The sequence below is a fragment of the Kogia breviceps genome, chromosome 1 (assembly GCF_026419965.1).
Source record: "Kogia breviceps isolate mKogBre1 chromosome 1, mKogBre1 haplotype 1, whole genome shotgun sequence".
Lineage (NCBI taxonomy): Eukaryota > Metazoa > Chordata > Mammalia > Artiodactyla > Physeteridae > Kogia > Kogia breviceps.
The window spans coordinates 30,288,649-30,296,093 of record NC_081310.1 but is presented as its reverse complement, the minus strand read 5'-3'; the positions used below and the strand labels follow the sequence as shown (position 1 = coordinate 30,296,093).

At 43.2% G+C, this 7,445-nt stretch overlaps 1 long non-coding RNA gene across 1 annotated transcript in view; it reads right to left on the bottom strand.

Annotated features, from left to right (window-relative positions):
• Positions 1-446: 446 nt before the first annotated feature.
• Positions 447-7,445, bottom strand: part of LOC136793839 (uncharacterized) — a 30,361-nt gene continuing 23,362 nt past the window's right edge. Inside the window, exon 3 of the long non-coding RNA XR_010839804.1 lies at positions 447-690. This is a non-coding gene — a long non-coding RNA (uncharacterized lncRNA). The remainder of the gene's footprint in view (positions 691-7,445) is intronic.

Here is a 7,445-nt window from a genome sequence, read left to right as displayed (position 1 = left end):
TCTATAAAAACAACGTGTTGGTTTCCCTTCATTCATTCACATCGCACTCAGAGGAAGAGTGCAGGAAGTCAGCTGCAGACGTGTCTCTGGGCCTCGGTTCTGTGGCGACAGAGTGTGTCTCCAGGCTCTCTGTGGTCAGGGCTGAGGACCCACCTGGGAGAAGCTGGTGTGTCTGCCTAGATGAGACAGAACAGGGAGCTTGGGCACTGCTGCCTGCCCAACAGCTGGGAAAGTGCCCGGCACACAATAGGTTCTCAATCAGTATTTGCTGAATGAATGAATTAACTTTCTGATTCTTTGGCTGTTTATGTTCTTTTTATAAAGAACTTAAAATTTTAAGATCTTTGTGCATGTACACATACATACACACACACACACACACACACAGGAAATTTGAAATTTTTTATACCACTCTAAAGTTCCACCACTGTGTTAGTGTAGACATAGATATCTTCATATGGTTGTAATTGAGTGTGTGCTATTTACAATTCAAAGGTTATTTCATGAATCTGGGTTTCTTCTCCAAGAATGTTCTCCATGGGCTCCAGGAGGCCTTTTGCTTCTCTCATCCATCCATGACTTCCTCTTCCACCTCCAGGACGGATGCTGCTCTCCTCCAGACCTCCAAGAGGCTCATGTCCACCTGCCCACAGCCTGTGGCTTTCAGAACACTTCTCCATAAAACCGTATCTACAGAGAATAAAGAGGAAAGAGCTTATTTCAGTCGCCTTAGGGCTGCCTGGGAATTTTCCTTGGGTACATCTAGCCAAAGTGATTTTGTAACCCTTTCCTCCTCCTGTGAAGCTATGTGAGTTTTAAGAAAGACTGATCACCCTCTCTCCTCAGCTCACCTGCGGTCCCCCAAACATATGCATGCACGCACACACACACACACACACACACACACACACACCCATAACTTTCCAAGACAAGGTCTAATTAATTGCCTCTGGGAATATCCCCCCAAATCTTCATCTTTCCTTCAGAAACATTCTCACCTGATCTTGCCATCAGTGACAAAAACTGTTTCCCCAATTGAAAACAAAAACAAACCATAAAACCCTTCTGTTTCCTGTTTTCTTGGCTGTGGCTCCTTTCTAGTTTTTTTTTTTTTTTTTTAATTTAATGTGGTTTTAAATCCAAAGTGGTCCACATTATATTCATTTAAAAAGAAAGGAAAGTGACTTCCCTGGTGGCTCAGCAGTTAAGAATCTGCCTGCCAATGCAAAGAACACGGGTTCGAGCCCAGGTCCAGGAAGATCCCACATGCTGCGGAGCCACCTGAGCCTGTGCACCACAACTACTGAGTCTGCACTCTAGAGTCCCTGTGCCACAACTACTGAAGCCCGGGCGCCTGGAGCCCGTGCTCCGCAACCGCAACGAGAAGCCCACGCACCACAACGAAGAGTAGCCCCCGCTCGCAGCAACTAGAGAAAGCCCGCGTGCAGCAACGATGACGCAATGCAGCCAAAAATTAATTAATTATATATATATATAAAAAGAAAGGAAAAACTGGCATTTTCATCTTAGATTGTATATTTTTTAAAATCTTCATTAATAGTAATTTCCATCCCATGTGGCTATCAGGTCCTGTCTGGAATTTTGCCCTCTACCTGTCACAACTGCCCAGAAGGCCCAGCAGTGTCCCTGTGGTGAAAACAATCTAGTGTGACCCCCAATTTTCCTATTTAAGAAGGACAGAAGTCACCATCTAATTATCAACAATGGCAAGAAAGCAGCTGGGTAAACGTGGCTCATTCAGGTAAGACGAACAGCTACAAATTTCCACATTACAATTACCTAGAAGACTAACAATATGAAAAATCCCATAATGACCAGAAGGATCAAATATGCTACCTCTTACAGTTCTTTGCTCTGTGCTTTTACTCCTTTGCTTCTCTCCTCTCTGACCTGTCAGTGTGAGTCTCAGAGACAAACTTAATGAGGATGGGGAGAATTATTGTGAAACACCACACAAGATAATGAGGCAAAGCCACACAGTACACAAATGCAAGAGGTTACAGTAATAGTCACTGATTCCTCTGAAAAGTGTATAAAACAGTATTGTAAACCAAGCATGATTTTTTTCTTGCCTTACATGACCATTTCAAAGATGCATTCTCGGGCTTCCCTGGTGGCGCAGTGGTTGAGAATCCGCCTGCCGATGCAGGGGACACGGGTTTGTGCCCCGGTCCGGGAAGATCCCACATGCCGCGGAGCGGCTGGGCCCGTGAGCCATGGCCGCTGAGCCTGCGCGTCCGGAGCCTGTGCTCCGCAACAGGAGAGGCCACAACAGTGAGGGGCCCGCATACCACAAAAAAAAAAAAAAAAAAAAAGATGCATTCTCTGTACTTCTAACAGGTAAAGTCTTGAAAACTCCCATGTCCTTACTTAGCTGTCAGAGTTAATGCTAAATAAACACTTAAAAGTATTAAAGGAGCTTTTTATCTTAGAGATTCTTGAAGATGGAAGGGTCTTCAGAGCTCATCTAGTCCACTGGTTCTCAAACCTGCTTTTGCTGGACCCGCAACTAGAGATATGATTATGTGTACGGGGCAGCAGCCTGGGAGTGAGTTCATTTGAAAGGCCCAGAGTTGATCTGATATCCAGCCAAGGTGGACAAATTGAGTCCAAACATCTTATTTTTTTATACGAGAAACAGAGAAACTAAATGAACTGTTAATGAGACATTTGAGTCTCTCCTGAAACAAAAGAGTTTTCATTAGTCAACAAACATTTATCACATTCCCACCGTGTGCTCTGCTCTATATTAAGCAGTGATAGGATGCAGACAAACAAGACGTGAACTTTGCTCTCAATCATCTTACCTTGTCAAAGCAAATAATCACCCTCTAGTTATTAAATGAGTTTTAACACATTTTAAAAGCATTTGCACACAGTGAATGTTAGGGAGATATAATGTGTAATTATGGCTTCTCTGCATTTGGACCCTGGAATTCTATGTAAAGCAAATACCTCTGCACTGCTTTTTCTTTGCAGGAAATTGTGGTAACCGTTTTAACATGGAACCAAACACCTAAGGCATCCATATCGCCGATTTGAGAAGATTGATAAATAACTTCTGTATAGCCACTGAACTAACCAGCCAGAAACCACCGTGGTCTTACCCCAGTTGACCTTTGTAAATAGACTTGCTCATCAATGCAGAGAAGGGCAAATGAAGAGACTGTAGGCTTCAACCTCTCCTGAACTGTTCTGCTGCCCCTCTGCAGAGGACATGTGGGAACAACCATGACGGTATGTGTTGAGATTCTGAACATGGATGTCTTTCCAACAAATCAATGCTTCTGCTCAGTACTGTCACCTCAACTGCCCCATTTCTTTCTTTCTTTTTTTTTTTTTGCAGGCCTCTCACTGTTGTGGCCTCTCCCGTTGCGGAGCACAGGCTCCGGACGCGCAGGCTCAGCGGCCATGGCTCATGGGCCCAGCCCCTACGCGGCATGCGAGATCTTCCCGGACCGGGACACGAACCTGTGTCCCCTGCATCGGCAGGCGGACTCTCAACCACTGCGCCACCAGGGAAGCCGTCAACTGCCCCATTTCTACTAACAGGCTCCACTGTGGAAACTGTGCTGCTTTGAGTATTGAGCTGGCCAGCCCTTGAGTCACCTTTCCATTCCCGTGGCTAGTGCGGATGCATTTACTCCCTAAGAGAGTGTTCTGGAAGATTAGGAAGGGCGTTCATTTGCCGCTAACTACACAGAAACACTGCTGAGACGGCTCGGGCTCACTGATGCCTCAGACAGTTCTGTCACCCAAGTTTGCTTCTCACTCTTCTACGTCTTTTCTTGTGCCATTTGGCACAGTGTCTCAACTCCATAGGATTGAGAGCCAACTAACTTTTGGAATTTTTTCATTTATCTTTAGATGCTCTTGTTTTCCATTTGGGGCAGAATTTTCCTAATAAATGCTTCAACAGCAACTCCAGAGTTTCAAGTGACTTTTCTATGCCAGAATAAACTCTGACCAAGTAGTTATATGAGTAGGTCCTTGACTGGCTTAGGAAAAATTCATTTTATTGTTAGGAACAAGTGATAGAAGGGAAATTCCATGCTGACAGAACCATAAGGCTCAATAAGGGAGCATTAGGGATATTATACTTTGGGGTACACTGCTAACATTTTGAGAACAGCATCTCAAAAGACGATGATCATCCTCTTCTACAAATTATCCTTGTGTTCCATTTCCTAAGAAAAATCCTGAGAGGGATGGACCGTAAGTCTCACTTAAAAATTGCCCGATGAGCTTGTTTTTATGAAGGAATATAGATACAAATATAGACTTCAGGCTCCCCAGAGGTGAATGACTTATGGGTTTATGAGGTTCAGTTACCCTACAGTTGACTTTGCTCACTTCTTTATTCTTGCCCGTATTCAAGATGAATTAAACATAAATGAAATTACCCCAGACTAGGATGCGGTGGGAAGTTTAGCCTCATGACAAGGAATCCTTTTCATAGCAGTTTAATCATGCATTCCCCCCTAGAGGCAGAGTGTGGAGATGGAGGAGCTCCCTCAGTGACAATTCCTCCATCGGTCACTCTCTCAGAGCCAAGGTCTTATCTCAACTTCGCTCTCCAACACGATGTACCAAGCATCCGTGGCCATCTTTCAAGCTCTTTTCCTGTTTATTGCCTTAAAACTGGGAAATGGCTCGCCCGAACAAAGGCAGTTCCCCAAGGCCAAGCAGTAATAAATATTCAAGCCAATGTCTTTCAAATGCTATTGTGAATCATCTTTCCCTCCTTCCTTCCCATGGTTCAGTCATCTTGCTGGCTCCAAATGTTCACCTTTTGTGTCAGGCCTCAGCTGCCTTCAGTTTACTGCCTAGGACTGCAATTGTCTTTGTCTCCTTTATCCGCTTCACTGTGTCTTGTTTTCCTAAAGTATCTGGCACCCACTTTTCCACAACATTGTTCCTTTGTTCCAGGAAAAAAATAATAATTTGGGGAGGCAGCAGAAATACAGTTCCAAAGGCCACAGGGTGACATCCTCTCTCACCTGATCTTTATTCATATCTGGGTTTTAATTGCATTTTTTTTACATTTCTCAAGCACCAGACACCTCCCTTCCTCCCTGACAGGAAGGAGCATTTTATTTCTCATTCAAAATGCTTTCCTACTGATCCCTATTCTTCAGAAGCTCCAGAGGCCCTTGTTACCTGTTGGTTTTTCTCATGTTGGTTGATCTGTTGGCCTTGCTGTAGTTTATTACCTTTTCAACCTTTTTTATTTTATTTTATTTTTTTGCCTCTTTCCGAACTTAGGCCAGAACTTACAACCTGCTGTCTTTTCTCATCTTCACTATCATTATCCCCAGACCGAGTCTTCCCAAAATGGATTTTTTTTTTTAACCAACCCCGTGCTCTTTAAAGAAACAAAGAGGAGAATTATGCGATGGTTTCCACCGTTCGAGCCTCTGTGGCTTTGTTTGAGGGAGAGCTTCAAATCCAAAGCTAAACCTTGACTTAACACACAAACCCAATTGAGGAGAGGAGTACCCGTGTTGAAGCCCACCCATTGGCCAAGGACACAATCAGAGGGTTATTGGCAGGTATCTTCTTATCTCCCTGGTGCACTGAAAAAACTCAATTCATTAAAATAATAAAAAAAGATCTTGGTCCCTCATGTGAGCGGCATGTGATTTTTCCATGAACGTTCGGCTCAGAAGGCATCGTGCCTATTATACATTCCATTTATAAATCAAACGCCCCTCGCCCAGCGGCTGCACGCTGACATGTCAGCGAGGTTTGGGTCAGCCGCATACACTTCCACGTGCACAGTAGATTAAGGCAAAGAGACAGGGAAGCGGCTCTTTTTTGCCCCCCTTTTCCACCAGTAATAGGCAGCTTGAACGTTAAAATTGGGCTGAGACTCCAAAACCAAAGTCCCATGAACCATAGAAGCAAAGCGACTTGAGATAAAAGAATCTGTCTGTTCTCTGGGATCCATCACCTTCCTTTCTCTCGCCTTCATCATGTTCACTGGAAAGGAAAGGATACGCATGTGTGTGAATTAAAGAATATATCTAGGAAAAGATGGGATCAAACCTAGCCCAAGAAAGACTTTGGTTTCTAAAGCTTGGGAAGGTGGTTTGGGGGCTGGAGTCTAGGTCTCTGTCCATTCCTGGATATGAAAACAGAAAGAAGACTCGTAGATGGCCCGTCAGAAGGCCGCGAGGGCCCCACTGAGTAGCTCCACCATGAAGGCAGCACCTTCCAAGTCAGCCCTGCCAGCTTATAAGTCACTCAGCTGTTCCTCACTTCACGTGGAACTAGTTTCATCTCGTAGCCTCCCAACCATGTCAAAGGCAGGCGATTCACCGAGACCCGCTGGGTAGATTTTGTTAAAAAAATTTCCTACCCAACAAAGTCCAAGAAACTTTCCAGTCTTTGCTTCCTTGCCCTCATTCTCATCACCCCATTTCCCTATTACCTTTCATCATGAATAATAGAAAACAAAATGAGAGGAGAGCAAAGGAGAAGAAATCTACTTGTAATCTGTATTTCCTTTGGACTGTATTTCCACTGTACTCTGAATGAACAGGGAAGAAATGAGTTCAGGGGATTTAAAAATCTACCAAAAAAATAAAGTGAGATTCTGAAATTGTACAGTATCTTTGGAAAATGACTACATATGATGGGTATTGATCCTACGTATAAATGAGGGAAAGCCAAAGGGGGAAATGAGATATTGAAAAGTGGTGGTAACATAATTTATTACCTATTTTTTTCATCTGTTATGTCCTAAGACATGGATCTCCTTGTTCCCCATGCTTTGAGGGATATAGAATAAATAATTCAGTAAAACCTCTTAAAAAGGAAAAACAATGAAGATGATTAAAATAGACTATAACAAGTTATTTTCCTTAAAACAATGAAATACTGTCAAAACAAGTAGCCCGTGGCTTGGTAAGCTAACAGGGTATATCTCTGACATTCCCCTCCCAAAGAACCTAGAGTAGTGGTCTAGAATTCAGATAGATTTTAAGGTAAATTGGTCATGTCAGAAATGTTTCATTGAAGAGTTTACTTATCATATAAACCAGTCTTTTTCATCTTTGGTTGACAGTAGAACCAGCATTTAATGTAGTTTTCAAAAAATATAGATTGTAGACAGGTTGAGCAACACATCAAGGGATAGAGTTTGGGAAACATGAATTTGATAATAAAAAACCTCAGACTGTCGCAGCGTATATCAAAAGGTGAAAACCATTGAGGTAATGACTTGGCCTATGTACAGTTTAAGGGCTTTAAATAATAAATCATGTGTGATTACTTGAACATGTGGTTGACATTTCAGGTTACTTTTCCTAGTAACAGGAATGGATCAGTGTCTTCACCTGGTTCTTTCTATGGCATGACATTTGCTAAAAGTGGTAGAACTGAGGAAGGAAAAGCTGGTTGTTCTCTCACTGTAGGTCACC